Below are 23,645 nucleotides of genomic sequence, written 5' to 3' on the forward strand. Positions count from 1 at the left end.
TTTTCAATTTTGTCAATTTACCAAAGCGTGAAAAGATCCCTTTAATTCGTAGTCGGATTTTCAAATACCCAAAACAAAAACACAATACGAAAAACCACCTAGCTTGATTTATATATAGTGTTTTGTGTTGTACGACATTTTAAAATTCAAACACGAAACGTATATCCCTTTTGATATTTCGTTTCAATCAAGATATGAAGATCATTTATGTTGGATAATTGCAATGAAGCGTGTGTTAACGTTTCTCGTTTATGGTTTGATAACATGGTAAACGAATGACGCTACTGTTTCCGGAGATAACAAATGATTGTGTTTTCGCGCGCATATTTCTCCTTAAGGTCAGAAAATGCGATTGCATATGTCAGAGTGGCATCGTTACCTTAACTATTGTATTAAGAGAACATGTATCTCTTGTGGCATAGTCTTTGACACTCGTAATAAACATACTCAAACTCCTTTTCAGTGTTCATAACTATTTACTTCTATTTATTTAATTTCAACACAACGTTTTCCAATGTTCGTAAAAAAAATTAAACTATCAGTTAAATGTAATGGCCTATTAGCCCCATGACAATAACAAATTGTGTGACCGTAATGTTCGGGCGTCTCTTACTCTTAACTACCCTCTACTTACGAACAGTGTATTAATATAGATTAGAACACCCAATGCTGACGTGTCAATTTCCGACGTGATCTCGTGCAAAACCACATGCCCCGAGATAGCGAAGATGATATATGAGATAGACACATAAGGAAGTACGCTATTTACATGCAATCATACAACATTCAATCTGCATGTTGCATACCACAAGACATGTTTAATTAACGAGATAAGCAATGATTTATTAACCTGGTGTGTTATTCTGGTCTGTTTTGACGTTATTTATAATTACTATCTGTATTTTGGTAATATGATATCGTTCTGAAGCATGTATTCGTTAATTCATTAATTACCTGGGCTCTTTGAGTGTAAGATATTGCTTATAGTAGGATTTTTGCCAATTGAATCTCTGTTGTTTATAATTTTCCAATGCGTATAATATTTTGTATACTATTATTTAATATAATATTTAACTTGTTACGTCACACTTCGTAAGTAGTATAAAAGTACTTGGTATTTTAGTTGTGATCCGATTCTATTGAACGTGAACGATCTTAACGATTGATTATCACGCTTTCCTACGCTTCAAATACAAAACAAAACATATTCACTTACAAGCGACGTAAAAATATTGTTTGACACCAGTAGATTTATTTTGAAAGGTCTTTTGAGTGATTTATAAGGGTAAAACACTAAAATGAGCTCTTTCGAGATTGTCACCAAACTGTGTTGCATGTTCCGTATTATACATGTATTTATTTAAAAGGAATATACAAATAAAACATTTACATTATGTTTATAACATTAGTATGTTTTCATACGTTATTTTTTGCCCCAATTGTCAATTTGCTTTATTTGCGAAAGAAATATTTAACGTTTAATCAAAAGATACAACAGACATAATACAGAATGTTCAGCAAAACAAAACACGCCTCATATTATGACATTTTTTGAAAACGCGTTTTACATGTTGTGCATAAATATAGCAGGACACAGCAGATGATAAAGGAATTTATACGGAAGCAACACATTCAAAGCCCCAAACAGTTTCTACCTGTCGATTTCAGATCATAATTGCGTCCATCTACTGCACTTTCGTTTCTTCATTGAAGAAAATGAAACATCAGCTGCTCCAGCAGGAGTGAAATCTATTCTAATCTCAAGGTCCTCATTATACAGAAGTGACCGACTCAATCAACTGACAAACAGTCATGCCGAGCCCAAAAACACATCACAAAACAGACCACACACACGCACGCACGCACGCACGCACGCGTGCACGCACGCACGCACACACACACGCACGCACGCACGCACGCACGCACGCACGCGCACGCACGCGCACGCACGCACGCACGCGCGCGCGCACGCACACACACACACACCCTCACACACACACGCACACACGCACGCACGCACACACACACACACACACATACTTGAATGGGGCAGGGTGTATTCAAAGATGAAATAACCGGTATTTTTGGCCCAGAACCTCACACTTGGTCCACATGCATAAAGAAACATTATGGATACTAGTATATTATACATGAGCCACAGAACATCACAATTTAAAACAAGCATATATCACATATCATTACTATAAATAGATGTAGTAACAAAATGACGTCGCGAGCGGGCCGTCATTCGTATCTAGGGGGCCAATATAAATTATATCGGCCCTCTCAGCCGGGCCGATTTTTCATAGCAGAAAAAATGTGATCGCGCGGCTTATACTGAACAAAATGGCGTCCACATTTAGTCTTAGCCAACGGTGTAGACAGGCGAACTCAAGTACTCATTTGAGTACAATTTGTTGGCATAAATGGAAAAATAAAGTGGTCGAAAAATGCAATAAAAACATTAACGCAAGGGGGGTCAGGTTTAAGGCATTCAATAAAGTCAGTAATATTCGACAAAAGTCACATGTTTTAAAGATCGGGTAATAATTCATTATTTACAATTTGCTCCATTCACTTAAAAACCCCTAACACTAACGTACTGTAATCAGATGCGATTAAAGGGGCACAGTGTTAAGTAATTGGTTATTAGTTAAGATGTTGGTAGATCTATCTTAATAACGTCACTTGTATCCAAAAGTTTTTCATGCGACAAGTAGTGTTTAAGCCTAAATGCTTGAACTGACCACTCATGGGCTGATAAGCATTACTGATTTAGGATTAAACACTACACGGCAATCTTCAAAATGGCGGATCAACATAAACATATAGCCCGCCGTATTGTGATGTTTTCGCAGAAGATTTCCGTATACATGAAGAATCAAAGATAGGTTTTTTGACGAAAGAATGGACCGACGTGCTACATTTTACATTTCCTACAAGGTAGATTTCTATTTTAAATAACTGAAAAAGTAAATGCATTAATGAATTGTCGCAAAACTTACGCCTTAAACCACAATTTTATCACAAGATCTACCCGTCCATGGAATGTTTGATTTACTATAGCATAAAAGTAATTGTAAATCTATTATTATTTTATTTTTTACAATGTTGAATTAAAACTAGTCTATTATTTTTATCATTAAATCAAAATATGGAAAAGCTGGTTTTGTGAAATTTTATCGAGCATTAGATTATATATTGATTTAATTTTTCGTCTTACGAAATCGCTTCTATGGTTCAGTATTTAGAGTGGAAAACTAGTAATCTGGCAATGCGAGTTTGAATCCTACCACTGGCATGTATTTTACTTTCGTTTTTACCATAATTATTGAAGATTCAGAGCGATGGACTTTCGAGTGACGTCGTTTCTGGCATAAACCAAGCTTTTAGGGCAAGCTTACATGACGAAAATATTTTTTTCCGGGAATGTTCAAGATGGCGTCAGTGGTGGACAGACGCAGGCCTCGCGGAGCACCACCCAGAGGACTCTAGCACACTTTAATGAGCCCTGAAACTGGCAAGCAGCAACCTCTACCCATCCGTAATAACGTGCTTGGCAATACTAACGGTCATGCCGGTTTCCACTGCAACCGCGTAAGATCATCATTTTCCGTAATGCGACGGGTGAACACCTATTTGAGGAGCACTCTAGTCTTATTTATAAGACGCGCAAAGAATTAAGAGATACTTTTTATATGGGCTAATTTCTTTGGAAAATCTGCCCTAGCCGCAAAATGGCTAGGTCGGCAGCGGGCCGATTATAGACGTCGGCCCAGCTCTGCCGTGTGTTATTGTCTAATTAAAACAGCACAATTAATTTACATCAAACTTCCGGTACTCAATGATTTGATGCAAAATATCAGAAGAATCAGAGCTTTTGGAAGCAATACGAAATACACATTTAAATTCAGCATGTCATTTGAAATAATATGAGATGAAATAATATAGGGCTGGGAAAACCCGCTTAAAAAATAAATATAAGAATGTCAGGACGTAGCATGTATGTCTCAAATCGTATTTTTTCCCAATATCAGAAATATTAATTATAAGCTTTGAACAAATTCACTGTAGTCGAGATTTGAATAGGCTGGAACGTGTCTGAATACGGCTGTAGAAAAAACAGTCGAAGATGAAAACAAATAAATGCGTCAACCTAATACTTAAATATGTACATACAACAGCTTTTATGTCGCGACTTTTGATGGTGTCCATGTGGAAAGTTGTTGCCTTAAACAATTAAGGATTTGAAATCAAAGACACGTTCATTGAACCATATAGGATGAGAGGATGCAGATACAAGCTTCCAATGGAGAAACCGAACTTCGTTATATAGAAAAAAACATGTTAAGAAAGGGATTTAAGAGCATGGACAACACAAGGATTCACTAGGACTAAATTCGGTTGAAGAAATGTATGACATTTTGTTAAATAATTCCCCTGTCATTAACGGGACATGCCAGTTATTCATACTTGTCTCGATTTTTTTTAACGAGGCTGGATTCACATTTTGATCATGATATTCTGTTCTAAATATATTAAAAACTTATTGCATTACCTATGTTTTTGTATTAATTTTATATGGTTAAGATTTATAACATGTAATTTCAACGTTATATCATTTTATGGGACAATCCTAGTAAGTTACAGGGCAGATAATTTTCTCCACAGATAGTAGCACCTTCGCATCATAGACCAAATTTAATAACTGTTTGTTTCTCTTAAATTCGATTAAAATAAGTTTGTTTCTTTCATGAATGCTTACAAACATTTATTGTAAAATTCGAAAATATAGTGCCAAATAAAGAACGAATGTTTTAAAATTCTGTATCGCGTTTTATGGTATGTATCTGTAAATTTTGCCAGTGCATTCACAGTATCATCGATAACTCCACACGCTCGATATATTTATGATAAATATAGAAATACTGCGCAAAGTGTAAACAAATGTAAGAATATTTGTATACTGTGATGCATTTGTTAAACGTTATACATGTACTAGTAAGAAATATATATACATCGAAACAACATAAACGCACTAATTTTGTTTGTAAAATATTTTAGCAGTACTCATACTATTTTATTTTTTAACTGTTACGCAAGACGTTATAATTACCAGAATGTTTACAAACAGCGCATTCAAAAGTTAACAAAATCGATGTTTTAAGCCGAATGTCGCATTCAAGTGAGAGTGAACCTTTGACTCGCAAATGAACAATCGTTTATATATTTCTGTGTAGCTGCATGGCTAGAGAGAGAAATTGCCCAAGAAGGTCACATATAATGTATCTCACAATTCAGCAGCGCCACTCGTTTCTATTTTCAAACATTTATTTTCGATATTCATATTAAAGTTAAAAAAACTATTAGGGAAATAAGTTTCGCGTTTAACAGAAAACAATTTGGGTTTCTGTATTTTGTTTTGTCTAGGATATTTGAAAATCGGAATACGAACTAATATGTCTTGATTTCTTTGGGTTTCTGTATTTTGCTTTGTTTGGGATATTTGAAAGAAAATTTTAAAATAGGAATACGAATTAATATGTGTTGATTTCATTTTTCGTATTGTCGTTTGCAAAACGAAAAAACAAAATACTGTATATGCACAAACTATTGTTTATGTTAAATGTTTTTAACAGGCAAATATTGTATACAATCAATACGACCAATAGGTCTATGGATTGTTTTACTAAAGCCACATTGCTTAATCAGGGTGCAGGATCACGTGACCTTTTGGGTTCCCCCTTTTAACTTTATTGGATTTATACACGACGGTAAGTGGTGCTTTATTTCAAATATTTTTTTATACAATGTTTCTTAAGAATTTCAGCTAGTGCATAAGACAGATTTAAATGCTGCTTATGGCAATTCGAAATACTTAAGAATTTGTTTATTTAATAAGCATATGTTCTTGGGCATTGTTTCTACAAAAAAAAAACTGGCTAGACTAAGCTCCCTGTAGTAATCTGTATCATGTTCAATGGTTCTCATAATAGCCCTTATGATTGGTTGCCAAAAGAGGAATCTTAATGACAAGACGAAACTCTTGCTCATGTTTTTCTCACAATACTTTTACATTTTATTTAACAATAAGCGGCATATAAAACATTTGATAAAGCTGCAATTAATTCATAAACAAGCTAAAATAATCGTAATGTTAAGGAGAACAGACATGGTTAAAAAAGCTGAAACATTCCAAGTTTATGGGAGATTATAATGTGTTAAAGCATTTCTACGCCATAGTTCGCTTAAAACCATCGCATTCAGCGAGTATTCAGCCGATAATCATGCGAATTTTCACACTTTGCGATCGAGTCGACATTTTTGTTTAAACAGGAAGTGACGTAGTCGTGAGACAACTTTCGTCCACACCATAACAAAAGACTCGTTATCAGCAAGTGTCATTGTAAAGTTCGAAAAATAACTACCAGTTTTCGTATTATACATACAGGACAGCGTTATTTTATGAATTTCATTATTGAATTATGATTTAATCAAGACGGTTATAAATGACACTTATAGGACTGATCAATATAGTCATAACTAGAAACTTATCGTTGTTCAAATGCACGTCCAAATTAACCGTCCAACTTTTAAAACTTCAATAACGTTGTCAATATGAAGAATGTTTATTTGAAATGTATAATTCTTACGTAAATGGTCACGTCATTTAAAACAGATTAATCGAGATAATTCGTTTCGTTTCTTTTGCTCTTATCCTGACATGTTAATTTTGTTGAAACCCGATGTGGTCACTGCACACGATTTGTTATTTATGGTGAATTAAACTCGTTGTTGATGCCATTCACCTCTGAGAATTACCTCAGTCCTGCTCTCTTTTTATTAATAATTTGTCTTCATAAGTAATCTTGTTTTGATTTCATATTAATATGACGGAATTTAATTGTTTTATACATAACACGAGCGTGGTGAATTTATATTTATATCAAAACGGAGAAGCGCCATGTCAAATTTAAACTTTCGATATTATTGAAATGGATTACACAACACTTTATATGTAACACACAAATTTATTGCAACATTTAGAATTTAAATTACCACTGACACAACAACACAACAAAGTGTAACATAACACCCTTACCATAACAACAAGTTTTAGCAAACTGGACGGATTTACTACATAAGATTTACCAGCACAATTTTGCAATACAACTACGTTCCGACAGTCAACTCGAGTACCCTGAACAAAATCACTATTAAAACGTATTTTATTAAGCAAAAGTTACAAAAAAACAAAATGGCCAAAACATGTAAGAATAAAGGTGGAGACATAAAATATATTATACTAACACTTTACCACACTATGGGGAATGCTTTGATGAACAAATTTTTTAATTACTGTTATATTTCCATCAACCGGTAGTTATTATGAAAACATATTTATCAAAATAATACATTCACATGATTTCACAATTTATCGAAGTTGCTAAGTTATTTTGAAGCAAAACATGATCAGTCCTCCAGCTAGGATTTGAAAAGATCTTAAGCATGCATGTTCATATTATCCCTGTGGCATATTATATTATATATATATAGGAGCTTCTTTCTGGAAGAAAGGGGCCTAATGAATGTGCGAAAAGTGTCGACCCAAATGAGCCTGTGCAGTTCGCACAAGCTAATCAGGGACGACACTTTCCGAATAAACTGGATGTACAATAAGAAGAAACTAAGTATGAACGAAAAATACAATATAAGCTGAAAGTCTTGTCCCTGATAAGCCTGTGCGGACTGCACAGGCGAATCTGGGACAACACTTTAGGCACATGCATTAAGCCCAGTTTTTCCAGAGCGCGGCTCATATACATTTTCATACTCAAAGTATTTTCATTTAAACTATTGTTTCTATAATTAACAAGCAAATTGGTTGAATTGATCTCCCCCGCCAACATGCTTCTTGACACAAAAGTGTTATATTTGACACTCAAAAAAGCATTTTTTTTCAAGATACAAAGGGCAATAACTCCGTTATTAACAGATGGTGTACACTGCCATTTGGCGTGCATCATCCTCTTATCCATATATATACTCATACCAAGTACAAAGCACTTCCAAGATATGGCTCCGGACGGACGGAAAGACGGACGGAAAGACGGAAAGACGGACGGACAACGCCAAAACAATATCCCTCCGCCTATGGCGGGGGATAATAAAACTAGTTTCCCTGCAAATATCTAATGAATATATTGAAACTTCAAATAAAATATCCAGCATAATAATATGATCAGATTATAAAAAGGGAATGTTGTGGGTCCAGGGTGGGGCCTTGGGGTGGCAGCTAGCCTAGCAGGGTGCTGCGCTTCTCCGTTTAGGCCTAGCTGCATGTAAAATGGCATGTCAAGTTGGTTCAAATTTATGAAACAAATTGAACCTAGAGCGGTGCAACTGCACTGCTTCAGTCTTCAAAATTTTCTTCGCAGATGCTAAAGGTGGAGGAGAGAACAGAACGGAAGGAGCCTGCCTCGCAGTCCGGCTGATATTGTATTGTTCCATCAATTGCAGCAATTCAGCCATGAGCTCGGTGACATAATCTGAAATATTTATCAACGATTGATATTGTACTTATTAAAACCAATCATATGCATTGTTACAAATAGCATCACCCTGGAATAAGCATGACCTACTTTCCAATGAACACCGGAAATAATGAGAATTATCGTCGTAATAGTCATGGATAACTATAAAAGATTAATACTTCTAACAATTGAAAAACATTAACTTCCAGCACTTCTTGTCGGTCTTTCGTAAAAGTCACGATACTATGAGGAGGGCCGTTACTATGGGAATAAGGGACACACTCGGTGAAAATTTCCTGTCTAATAATAATAATAATAATGCACATTAATAGTGAAGGTTTAGTGTATCAGTTGTGTGTGGTTCGCCTCAGGATGTGGTGCTTGTGGCGGCCCTTGTGCGCGACAAGCCTGACCGGGTCTACAGGTGGCGGGACGCGCGCAGTGTGGGTCGCTCTCTGTGGAGTGATTGCTCTCGGCATGGATATCCTTCGGATCGACGGAGAAGCGGACTGGGTGGACGATTATGTCGAGTGCGCTTGCTTCGGGCCTTTGCGGATGTGGACGCAGGTGGGTTTCCCCCCTCGCCTCGTCTCCTCCTTGTCGGAGGAGCGTGTAACAAAGGCCTCCCGCATGGTACATACATACGCACTTCCATCAACATTCCCTAGTGTACACCACACACGCTCAAATATCAGATTCCATTATACACATCTTTGCCTCCAAATTATAATTTACTAAAAAAATGAAGGGAATCTAGCCCACTTTCAACAACTTCTGGCTCCACAATATTTCGGCCTCTCAATTCCCATCTGATATGCCAAAGACGGGGAGTCATCTAAAATAGAGTCACATATATAGACGCCAGGCTTTGAAAAAAAAATGGTCTATGGTGGGGGGGCAGTATTTCATCTATTGAAATCTTGCTAACATTCTTAGTAATATTTTAGTCAAATCGTAAAGCCACACAAATTGCTTCTGGCATTGAAATGAAATACATATGAATCAATACATATATTTGCAATTTGAAAGTGTGCAAAAGTGTCATTAAATATATATCCTAGTTAGCAAGTTATTTATTATTTTTCAAACGGTACCGCTTTTAAAACTGAAAGTAGGATTTCTATACATATACGCCCATTTCGACCAACGCGATTATTTTTAAGTTTCAAAGCGCAAAAAAGACGGATTTCCACCTTTTAACTACCAGATGTATTCTCATTGGCATAAATAAATTTAAATCTATAGCCTCGATAGCAAGCAATTTCTTATTTTTTTAAACGGTACCACTTTTAAAACCGAAAGTTGGATTTCTATACGTATATGTCCATTTCGACAAACGCGATTATTTTTAAGTTTTAAAGCGCAAAAAGACGGATTTCTACCTTGTAACCACCAGATATATTCTAAGTGGCATAGATAAAATATTTTTCAAATTTATACTTAAATTTACTATGCCAAATAAGTTGTGTGGCATAAATAAATCTTATATCGGATGAGTTCAAAAATGATTCCTATCCATTTAGAAACACAACTGCTGCACTGACTGATCAGAAACAGTTTTTCTATCATGTTATAGGTAAACATTGTGAACACCTAGAACCAACACTTTTGGCCCAACCATCATTAAAACTTGCGCTGAACATTTGTTATTATTTCATCCGATTTCAAAAACGGTTCCCCAGTCCAGTGAAAGACATGGCTACTAGGGGAAAGGAGCGTTTACCTCCTATGGCAGTTCATGTAGTGAAACCTGGTGAAATCTCTCAAAGTCACTGCACTTTCATAAAAAAAATTCATTGCTCATAACATTTATCCTGGTAACCAGGCTTATTTTAAGCTGGTCACGAAAACATAGTAAAAGCTTCTCAGAACAGTTAATTAGTTATTTCTATAGTCTCGCATGAACGAAATAGAGCGTCATTATTTGGCTTTGCACTCCTCACTGGCAATTAGAATTAGCTACATGTAGTCATGCCAAATATAAGACACCACCACCACCAACAACATGAAATATTAAACACTACCATCACCAACATCACTATTTCACTCAATCAGATTTTCTTGAATTTCACATGCGCAATGAGTATCAGCAAGTCATGCCCAATATAAGACTCAGCCACCCGCACCATTTATTCACGAAATAACTTCGTCTTGCACTTCTCACGGGCAGTAAGTATCAGCTGGCTATGACAAATATAAGGCACCATCACTACTAGCATCATTATCGGTATTTTAGTCAATTAGTTGGCCTTTCACTTCTCACATTTAATTAATATTAGCCTGTCCTGATAAATATAAGACCACCAACAACATAATTATTTCAGTCAATAAATTTTGTCTTGAACTTTTCATTGCCAATAATTATCTGCAAGCTTTGAGAAATGTTAGACACCAACACCATCAGCATTAGTTTTTAAGTTTTTAAGCCAATCAAACTTGCACTTCTCATTGGTTATTTTAAGCAAGTCATGGACAATATAAGACACTTCCACCACCGCCATCATCATTTCAGTAAATAAGCTGATCTTACACTTCTCACGCGCCATGAGACATAAAAGAAACCACCTCCACCAACAGTATTATTTAAGTCAATAAGTTGGTATTGTACCTCTCAAAGGCAATAAGTATAAAATAATAATGCGAACTATACCATCACCGCCACCACCACCATCATCATTTCTGTCAGTGAGTTGGGCTTATACCTATTTCTCTGTCCAAAATCACGGAAATGTTTAAATTAGCCATCTTAAGAATTTAAGATTTAATTAAATCAAGAAATTGTTTGTTGCACTTTCGAAATTTTCTTCCGTGAATCATGAAGGCTTTTGGTATAATTGTTTTTTTCTCGTAACATCAAATGCTGAAAAGATATAACGGATACGTAGAAATCGACTGAACAAAACGTAGTGTCATAAAACACGTTCACCGTTTCATCCTTAAGACATAGTATTCCATTAAATTCTTCAAAATCAGGCGTATTTTTTATACGTAAAATAACATTATCTGATTGCCCAACAAATGTAAACCATACAACGGATCATGCCATAACTTTGTTTTGTTACGAAAAAAACGCCTGTATGTTTTGAACATGCCTTTTCTTCCCAGCTATCGATGTACCTTGCAGTAATTCATCCGGATTTTCAGATTTTAAAGAATCGTTTACATGTATTTCCTGGTTTTTTTCGTCTTTTCTAATTTCTATGGATTGAATGAATGATGGTTTAACACGTTTGTGTGGTCTTTTATAACGTTTGCGATTTCCATGGGGCATATTTTTATAAGTGTCATTATCCCCGGAATATACAATTAACGTTTTACCATTTTATTTTTCACTGAACATAAATGCATGTTTATGAAATTTTGCATTAACTTCCCCATTGTTAACAACCCTAAACGTATGCTTTTCTACAATAAAACATTCACTTTCATACATTTCCTGTAATTTCTCCATGTATATCTGTCCCCGGGCAAATCGTCTTTGTTGTGAACATTTCCATTATCTTGATATGAATAAGCTATTCTGGGTTTCGATTTAAAAAGCAACTCAGTGGTTATAGAATCACTAAATTCTTGTAAAATATCAACAGCTTCCGAGTAAGTTTACAATCTATCAGTCTTTGAAAGAAAATGACCTCCAGTCCAGTAAACAGCGTCGGTTGTGCTGCTCTAGTAGTCCTCGTCGGTTGCTGATGCTCCTTAGGGGCAGTCATCGATGTTGTGGTTTCTGTTGTTCCTTTAGTAGTCCGCGTCGTTGTCGGGCTTCCTGGTGCTTCTTAAGTAGCCCACGTCGTTTTTGTTGTTCCTGGTGCTGCTCTAGTAGTAGTCTGCGTCATTGTTGAGGTTCCTGGTGCTGCTCTAGAAGTCCTCTTCATTGTTGTGGTTCCTTGTTCTCCTCGACGGTGTTGTGGTTGCTGATGATTTTCTGGGTGACGGTGTCGGTGTTGTAGTCCGCGTCGCTGTGGTTCCTAGTCCTCCTTCTAGTAGTCTTCGTCGTTGTTATTCCTGGTGCATCCTTCGGGACCGTCGTCGGTGCTGTGGTTCCTGTTGTTCCTCTATCAGCCTGCATCGTCATTGGGGTTGATTGTGCTCCTCTGGTCACATCACTGTATAGCCTGGCTGATGCGCATCCCTGATGTCCAACAGTACCCCACACAGATGGTTATAGTGAGAACTGGTCGTTGGCCAGAGGGGTCTGTCGCTTTGTAGTTGAACTACTCCTAGCAGGTGCCGGAGCTGCACGTCTGACAGCTAAAAGCTGCCACGCCGTCCACTCAATGCACGTCACAACTGCGCCAGTCCTCTTATGCTGAGATGGAGACCAACCATACTCATCATTTCCAGGACGATACCTGTTTTAATAATATTCACTAATTATAAAATGTCATAGTTGATGTAGTACATATGAAAAAGTACTACTTCTTGGATGGGTTAATGTGTGAAAAATTATGAAACACATAATTATGAAACACATACAAGACACATAACTAGAAACGATCGCATCCATCTAACTGAATTGCCGTTCATGTACAAGTACCAGCAGTATGAATTCAATCAGGTGTAACTTGTTTATGAAATGTTGTACAAAATCCAAAATACAATTACCGGTATGAAATATACAAACAAGAGGGTCTGAAAGGCCCAAAGTCGCTCACCTGAGATTCAAAGGAACTGACCTGTTCTGTGCAGCCCAAGATGTCATTAGAACAAAATGTTCTTACCAATTTTCATGACTAGGGAACACCCTGGCAGCCACGTTTTTCAACAGACAAGAACCATTTTCATACACATCCAATATATCATTTAAATAAATATACTGACAAAGTTTCATGAAAATTCATAAGTCCATATAAGGAAAAATGCCCCGCCCACTGGTGGCCATGTTTTTCAAGCAACTGGAACCATTTTCGAACATGTCCAAGATATTATTAGGACAAATCTTCTGACAAAGTTTAATGATGATCGTACAATAAATATGGCTTCTAGAGTGTTAACAGTGTTTTACAATAGCCATATAAGAAACAAGGGACAAAATTGTCACAAAACCAGGTTTTCATTGTGAAAAAAAATCTGATAAAGGGAGAAAACTCAAACTGAACTTTTGAAATGACCAAAAAAAATTAACCCCCTTTGTAAGTTTTTTTTTTTTTTTTAAATCTATTTTTAGTCGTTGCGACCTTGACATTGGAGATATTGACGTGATTCTTTCGTGGGACACACCGTCCCATGATGGTGAACAAATGTGCCAAATGATTTTAAAATCTCACAATGAATGACATAGTTATGGCCAGGACAAGCTCATTTATGGCCATTTTTTACCTTTGAACTCAAAGTGTGACCTTGACCTTGGAGATATCGACGTAATTATTTCGCGCGACACACCGTCCAATGATGGTGAACAAATGTGCCAAATGATTTTAAAATCTGACGATGAACGACATAGTTATGGCTCGGACAAGCTCATTTATGGCCATTTTTGACCTTTGAACTCAAAGTGTGACCTTGACCTTGGAGATATCGACGTAATTATTTCGCGCGACACACCGTCCAATGATGGTGAACAAATGTGCCAAATGATTTTAAAATCTGACAATGAACGACATAGTTATGGCCCGGACAAGCTTATTCCGCCAGCCCGCCAGCCAGCCAGCCCGCCAGCCCGCCAGCCAGCCAGCCCGCCCGCATTCGCCAATCTAATAACCAGTTTTTTCCTTCGGAAAACCTGGTTAAAAATGCCACGCCCCCTTGCTGGCCATGTTTTTCCACCAACCGGAACCATTTTCCAACTCATCCAAGATATCATTGGGACAAATCGTCTGACCAAGTTTCATGATGATCGGACAATAAATGTGGCATCTAGAGTGTTAATAAGGTTTTACTAAAGCAATAAAAAGCCATATTAGGAAAAATGCCCCGCCCCCTGGTGACCATGTGTTTAAAGCAACCGAAACCATTTTCGAACTCATCCAAGATATCATTGGGACAAATTTTCTGACCAAGTTTCATGAAGATAGGAAAATAAATGTGGCCTCTAGAGTGTTAACAAGGATTTACTATAGCCATATAAGGAAAAATGCCCCCCCCCCCCTGGCGGCAATGTTTTTCAACCAACCTGCATCATTTTTTAACTCGTCCAAGATATTATTGGGATGAATCTTCTGATCAAGTTTCATGAAGATCGGACAATAAATGTGGCCTCTAGAGCGTTAACAAGATTTTACTATAGCCATATATAGCCATATAAGGACAAATGCCCCGCCCTTGGCAGCCATGTTTTTCAAGCAAACGTAACCATTTTCGAACTCATCCAAGATATCATTGAGACCAATCTTCTGACCAAAGTTCATGAACATTGGACAATAAATGTGGCCTCTAGAGTGTTAACACGGTTTTAACAATGGAGTTAACTATTAGAAAGTTTGCATGTACAGGTTATCTTTCTTTAACAGACTGTTCACATGTTTTCACTATATACATATAGAGAAAACTGCCCCATCCCCTGGCGGCCATGTTTTTACACCCATCATGACCATTTTCGAACTCGTCCGAGATATCTATAAAATTGATGTTTAGAAAAAAAATATGATAATTAGGCAAAAAATGTTACTTCTAGAGTGTTCACAAGCTTTTTTTTACTATATAAATATAAGGAAAATACCCCCCCGGCGGCCATACTTTTTTACCGATCCGAACCATTTTCAAACTCAACAGTCCTATCCAGAAAACACATGTTCTGACCAAAATTCATGAAGATTGGACCAAAAATGCGACTTCTAGAGTGTTCACATGTTTTCACTATAAACATATAGAGAAAACTGCCCCGCCCCCTGGCGGCCACGTTTTTTCACCGATCTGGACCATTTTCAAACTCGTCCAAGATATCAATGAAACCAATGTTTTGACCAAGTTTCATGATGATTTGACAAAAATTGTGACTTCTAGAGTGTTCACAAGGTTTCTCTTAAGCAATATAAGGAATACTGCCCCGCCCCCTGGCGGCCATGTTTTTCAACGGACCGGAACCATGTTTGAACTCAACCAACATATCATTTAGAAAAACATTTTGACAAAGTTACATGAAGATTGGGCAACAAATGTGACTTCTACAATGTTAACAAGGTTTTTCTTTTTTTTTACCTAGTGATCTAGTTTTTGACCAAGCATGACCCAGTTTCGAACTCAGTCGAGGTAGCATTGGGACAAATATCTTGACCAAGTTTCATGAAGATCAGACAATAAATGTGGCCTCTGGAGTGTTCACAAGGCAAATTTTGACGGCGCACGACGCACGGCGGACAAAAGGCGATCACAAAAGCTCACCATGAGCACGTTGTGCTCAGGTGAGCTAAAAACAGAGAAATTTGTACACATACCGTGTGCGTTTTGGAAGCCACGTACTTCCATAATTTAGAAGCCATGGCAGTTTTGCCGCTACTCTTGCCAGCATCCGGTTTACGGAGGTCGCACCTCTAGAACGCTCGCTGGAAGAGACCCACTTGGAAACATGTTCCTCCCTCTCGACATAATGCCCAGCAGTACAACACTCGCACTTGCACTCAAAATGGATGCAGTGCTTATTCCTGTTTAATTCCATATATTATAATATAATGTAAAATCGCATTTTGTCGGAATATTTGTTAGCAACAAAACGGTATGCACAAAATTGAATTAATGTTAAATCAACAATGAGATAAATAAATATGAAGACAAATGGTTAACCAAAAAACAAAGAGTTAAAAACGATTTGCTTTACCATGGGCTTGTAGAGCGAACCTTTTCTCGTGAATTCTGAAGATCGCGAACGATCTCAACAGGAGAAGACTTGCCGATATCGTTCCCTCCGAAAACGATAACCACGACTTAAATTAACAATAAGAATAGGCTGATAACTTCTTTTTCGACTTGTAAAAGTGCATAGTCTATTATTCATTATAAAATACAAACAAACATTAAACATGCGATAAGTAAAAACACGCATATAACTTAAAATTACCAACAATTTATATGATCACTGTGTACATAAGGCTTGCTTGAGCTAAGAGGATTGTACCGAAGTTCGTTCGATGAATAAAGCCACGTGAAGTTCGGATTGATCACGCAATAAAATAATTCATTTATTCAAGTTCAAATTCAAGTTAACTCAATTGTCCAGTTCATGGAATAATATTGTATTGTATCTGAACAGCCTGTACACACGCACTTGTAAACGGCATAAACATACAGATGTTGTGAAATAACAAGTTTTCCACTTATTGCAATGAGTCATGATGTTAAAGCTTCCAGATTCTTAATAATGCCCCTAAAAAATCATGTATAAATGCCTATTTTGAAGACCACATAAATCAACCAAAGTTCATTTATATGAGTATAAACTAATCTGGTTCCTTTTAACTATACTGGCCATGTAGAGGTCAAATCAAAGTCCTTCTTGTATAATCCTTTCACTGTACCGTAAATACCCACAAACATCACAGTTGAGCCACTGAAGTTTTATTCTGGGGTCAAGGCACTGCAGGGTATTGCATCAATATGTGTGCCTGAACTCAGACGTCCCCTAACATATTTTCTGAAGAATGCCACATGTGGGTGTCCTAATGTCAGTACTGGTTTATTTTTCACCAGCCATTCAGCTGTCTGCAAGAGAAGTAGAATACATTTAAGTTTGCACTTTCAGCAAGTTCTGAAAGAGAAACGAGGATCTTCGCGAGAAAAGCTAAACCTCTGTATAAGCTAACTGAAAAGGGTCAGAAATATTACATCAATGAAGACTGCAAGAAAGTTTTCTCGCATTTGAAAGATTGCTTGTGTGATGCATCCATCTTGGCACATCTGGAATGCAAAAAAAAAAAGTCTTTTAGATACAGATTCCAGTGATGTGGTTGCGAATTGGTTATATATCAAAAGGTGGATGGTATCTAGCGTTTGCCAGTAAAACTTTGTAAGTCTGAATGACGTTACCGCCTGATTCGGAAAGAACTGTTATCCATTGTTTATTTCGTGAAATATTTCCCGCATTTATGTAACGAATTTCACAATTCAAACTGATCACCGATCGCTGCGGTGGCTTACAAACTTCAATAATCAATAAGACCACCTTGCGCAATGGCTATAAATATTGCCATACTCAGCAGGTTTAAATCTCAGTGAAGCACAAGATGCTGATGCTGCTCTTTCCTGCTTGAAGGATAAGGTTAAGGTAGACGAAAAAAACAGACCCAAAAGATTGGCAGAAGAAAGCGCATCAACATGAACGCACTTTAGCCCAGTGAGATCAGCTTTTTGTTTCGAACATTTTAATTTAGCGGTCGTGACAAAGTTAACGTTCAAGATGTTGTCCCTCTTAAGATGCAAAGGGAGGTGTTAAATAACTCCCATGACATTCGTGCATCTGGGGACCGTTTTACTAACAATACTTACGTATTGCGTAAGTATTGGCGTTAGTTGACAAGTTATGAATAACGTACGCATTTCGTTAGTGCGCTTTTCTAACATTGCGTAAGTTTGTCATTGTACGTACGTGAAAAAATGATGGTAACTGTAACAGTATAGGCCTTAAATTGAATGCATGAGTCATACGCCGTGCCACTATGTTAGCATATACATACATGCCTCCGCAGTTTACTCAGTCTATTGCTAGCGCTCACCACATGTATGCGCGCTATCAAGTTGCCTGATAATATATCTATAATGGATTTATAATAAACTTATAACCATACGTGTAGTTTATTAAGTACACCATAAACATGGTGTCACAATTTAGCTGATAATTGGATTTATCCGTTCGGACAGTTTCAGAATTTTCTTTTTGTTATCTGTGCCAATTATCTGGATCAACGCCAAGGGTGATGAAGCACCACCAGCAGCCGCGATAGCAGCGCCAGCGACAATGCCATCGTCAATACCGTTTCCTGGAAAGCTCGACATGAACGGTAACATTGCCACAAACTGGAAAAAAATAAGCGCTCGTGGATTAACTACGAAAAAGCATCAGGACTAAGTGCCAATTCAAAGGATTTACCACGGACTCTAGATTACACGGATAAGAAACGGGACCGTTACGCCAAATATCTTGTTGTGTCTAAGTCACGTGACCGTGTCGTAACTATCGATCTTTTATCGAAGCGCCGAGGTTATAAATTTGATGTACCCACTCACGTATTTTGTTAAATTATAGTTTCATTTCTAGGCCGATTTTGACAAATTATATATCATTAGAAAGCTTACGTAACGTAGTTATCAGATATATAAATATATATTACGTTTTTCTTCTGATTTCGGCAGCCCGGCGAGTTATAACTTTAACTTTTGCAAATAACATACCGTTTTGGAGTTATAGAATCTAGATTTACGGTTGACATGTTCGTACTTTATACCGATTTGTAGCGTTTATATTTGGAGTTCAGTTTTAAAAATTACATCTTGCTTAGGAGAATAGAATTCTGTATACGATAGAAAAAAAAATGTTTAAAAACAAAAGTAATTAAGAAATGAAGGCGGGAAAATGTAGCGCGCGTTCCTAACGCACTGAACTGATGCTACGGTCTTGGCGATTATGCTTTTGTTTAGATACCGGCCATTGAATTTCCTTTGCCATGATTATTATATTTTTTATGAAATATATTGAAATATTTTGTTCTAGAGACATATCCATAAAGCTAAGTATTAATGAAGCTTAATAAATTTACAATTTCAGCTCTTGATTATAACACAGAAAGGGTGTTAATTTTATGATGAAACAGCGTATACAAATGTATAGCGGACCCTCTTGATATTTTTCGGCTTTGCATACTTCAAATATAATGGGTGTCAAAACATTCATCGTTTGTTGTTTATTATCAAAAAGGTAATTATGTAAAATTATATGAAAGGTTATTAACCATAAATTATCAATTAATTAAAATTATTTAAAGATTCTTGAAAATCACGGTCAACTGTCTATGCATGTATATTGAAATATCTTTATAAGTTAACAGAGTTATAAATATATAGAATTCTAAATTAAAACTCTGTATTATTTGTATTTTTCGGAAAGATTATTTAACCCCGTTGTGGTCAAATGAGAATGCTGTTTTTAATTATGTTGTTCCGTACACTACCATACACTCTTTACAGGACTACGAAATGACGGAGTTTTTTTACCGGTACCCGCTAAATACGTTAAATGTTAAGTATTAGATTTTTTAAATGTTTAAAATGTACATGTATAGGTATTAAGCACTTATAATTATTGTGATTTAGCTGGCTGACATCTATACAGTATTTAGTTTATGGCAATCTGTATGGGTAGATGACTATAAATGTTTTCAATACGCTACATATCTTATAAACGCAAAATTGAGTATTTGGCGTTACATTACTCTAAGAAATGACCACTAATACCACGAGAAGACATGGAGGTATCATAAAAAGTGTAAACTGACCAGACATTGCCACCTGTGTTTAGGGACCAATATACAAGTATAGGTCCCTGCTGTGGCGTATGACACCATAGTGTTATTTAATATTGGTCGGCACAGTATCTGATCATAACGAGATAATTGGTTTGTGCTGAACACAGGGGCAATAAAACCACAGATCTATCAATAAACAAGATTATTGAGATATCTTTTATTGAACACCGCGATAAAAATGCTCAAACCATGGACTCTAGATTACACGGATAAGAAACATGGCAACATTCTCAGAATCATCACTGCTATATGTGTAATCACCTAACAATTCGTCTAAAAATAATTTATATATTTGAGTTGAAGACGATGTACTGTTGTTTAAGTCTGAATAAACTATCTGTCTGCCTGTCTAAATCCAAGCCGTCATCGTCCCGGTGAAAAAAATCTGATTTTCAATAGTTGGACATGATGCCCTGATGTCAAAATACGAAATGACCCGCGTAACACGGACCGTGATTTTCAAGAATCTTTAATAAATTGATAATTTAAGGTAAATAACATTTCAAATAATTATACATAATTACCTTGTTGATAATAAACAGCAAACGATGAATGTTTTTGACACCCATTTTATTTCAAGTATGCATGCAAAGCCGAATAATATCGAGAGGGTCCGCTATATACGCTGTTTCATCATAAATTTTACACCCTTTCTGTGTTATAAACAAGAGCTGAAATCGTTAATTTATTAAGATTCATTTATAATAAGCTTTATTGATATGTTTCGTGAACAAAATACTACAATATATTCCATAAAAAATATAATAAGATGGCAAAAGAAATTCAATGGCCGGTTTCTAAACAAAAGCATAATCGCCAAGACCGTAGCATCAGTTCAGTGCGTTAGAAACGCGCGCTACATTTTCCCGCCTTCATTTCTTAATTACTTTCGTTTTTAAACAAATTTTTTTTCTATCGTTTACAGAATTCTATTCTCCTAAGCAAGATGTAATTTTTAAAACTGAACTCCAAATATAAACGCTACAAATTGGTATTAAGTACGAACATGTCAACCGTAAATCTAGATTCTAAAACTCCAAAACGGTATGATATTTGCAAAAGTGAAAGTTATAACTCGCCGGGCTGTCGAAATCAGAAGAAAAACTTAATATATATTGATATATCTGTTTACTACGTAACGTAAGCTTTCTAATGATATATAATTTGTCAAAATCGGCCGAGAAATGAAACTATAATTTAATAAAAGACGTGAGTGGGTACATCAAAATGTATAACCTCGGCGCTTCGCTGTACGCTAATCGTAAAAGAACGATAGCCACAACACGTTAAAACGCGCGGTGGTAAAACATAAAATGTGTATTTCTTGTGTTTAACTCGCTATAAATCCATTAATAACAACGGGAATATACTAAAAGTTATATTTTTTGAAAGAGGAATTAATAAGCAACAAGATAACGTATAATCCAATAAAATCGGATGAATAGTTTTTGCATAAGATTGAATTTACTACAGTAAGGGTCAAATACTCGATTCATCTCCTGTCAATATACACTCCGTGGATTTACGTGCCACTACGTTCCTTACATGCATAGGACTGGAAGCAATGGGCGTGTTCGAGGGATTCGCATTCACTCAGGACAAAAGCCAGTAAGACATAGACATCATTTTACAGAAATGCGAAGCATTCTGTGTTGGGGAGACCAACGTGACGTACGAAAGATACCTGTTTCATACGTGAATACAAGGTGAGATTGACTCAGTTGACACGTATTTGTCAAAAATACGCCAACTTGGCAAACATGCGAATACGGACAATTGAACTTCCGGATGATAAGCGCCCGGAGAAACAAAAACAATCTATTGAACTACTGATAACAACAACAACATCATGTCGACAAGTTAAGCCACCTGAGCGGTTAAAAGAGAATGTGCTTAACTGTGTTAATAGTGTTGTAATAAAGTGCAGACTTTTGACATTAAACACTCGTGACTTGTATTTTATTTCTTATTTGCATGATTTTATGAAGGCAACTTGAGATCATTTACAATGCTTATTATGTGCATATTCTTAAGCAAGTAATAATGACTTTTATAAATTACTAGTACATTAATTTTCATGGCTATCTTTTGTAAAAGAGAAAGTATGTAACAGTATAGGCCTTAAATTGAATGCATGAGTCATACGCCGTGCCACTCTGTTAGTATATACATACATGCCTCCGCAGTTTACTCAGTCTATTGCTAGCGCTCACCACATGCACGCGCACTATCAAGTCGCCTGATAATATATTTATTATGGATGTATAATAAGCTTATAACCATACGTGTAGTTTATTAAGTACACCATAAACAATATTTTTTATGGATGTATAATAAACTTATAAGCTATACATGTAGTTTATTAAGTACACCATAAACAGTAACTCTCAAAATTGGAGATGAACATGTAAACAAACAGCAACAACTCTGGCGGTTAAACTATACTATTTTTTACTATATCGTTTTATGTAACCCATCTGCTTTTTTAAGTGTGTTGTCACCTAGTGTAGTCTGCATTTGTTACTTGTCACAATCGATGCGGTAACGTTAAATGAGAAAAAAAGAAACCTAATTGGATGAAAATAGAAACTTAGGTTCTAGCAGCTGCTTACATCGGGAGCATGCGTGTATAAGCGGCAATTTTACCTCCACACTATCTGGAAAAGATAAGAATCTTGCGTGGGAAAAGATTGCATCCTCTAGCGCACTTTTTTATTTTATTTGAAACTAAACAATGAGCGCAATTTTATATTAGAAAACCCAATGTGACATGTACACAATGAAGTTTAAACGCTCAAAAACACAAGAATAAGGATAGAGCTTAATAAAATGTCACTTAACATGCTTAACGTATGCAAACATAATCTTATGCAGAATAAAAGCACTGGGAGCACAAGAGAGAACCGTAGAAGAGGTCCGAAAAATGATATGGGACACAAAGAAAAAACTGCGCAAAAAAAAGACAACGACGCTAATCAAACTGGAGGGGACCAGAAATCACACTGGAGCAGTGGGAGGAGAGAGTACGTGCATTTGTATTCACAATTTTACGAACAGAAAGCTATATCAGAGCATATCTCCATTTGATAAGTGACCTCAGAATATTGTTTTTTAATTCATAACCAATGATATCAAGTGTAAATTACTGTATCTGACTGATGGCTGTGATGAAATAAATTATGTAATGCAGTGTATCATTTTAGTCAAATCAATACAAATAGTATTCCTGAAGTAGAAATCTTAAAAATAATTTCTTGATTAATTAATGATGTTCTTGGGTTTTTTATATATAATTTCGAATTTAAGTGTTTTGTACTCTTCATGCGTTAAAAAAATTTCCTATGGAATTTCCTGGATAAGTTTAAAAAACTATGGTATGAAATGACGAGTGTCAGGTCTTTTATATCACATGCTTTAAATGAGCAAATGAAACAAATTAAAGTACATGTATATTTAATAGTGCGTTTGTTTGCACCAAACTAGGTTTGGTTTCAACTCGGTTTATCAAACTGTCCGTTTGTTCCGTAAAACTGGTTTTAAAACTGAAACTAGTTAAACCATTTGTTAATCAAAATCCAAAAACTGCTTTGATGTGTACGAAAATATGTTCAGTCAAGAAGCGGCAAAATGGCAGACCTAGTTGACGAGAATGGAAATAGGTAGA

This window comes from Dreissena polymorpha, chromosome 11 (assembly GCF_020536995.1).
Source record: "Dreissena polymorpha isolate Duluth1 chromosome 11, UMN_Dpol_1.0, whole genome shotgun sequence".
NCBI lineage: Eukaryota > Metazoa > Mollusca > Bivalvia > Myida > Dreissenidae > Dreissena > Dreissena polymorpha.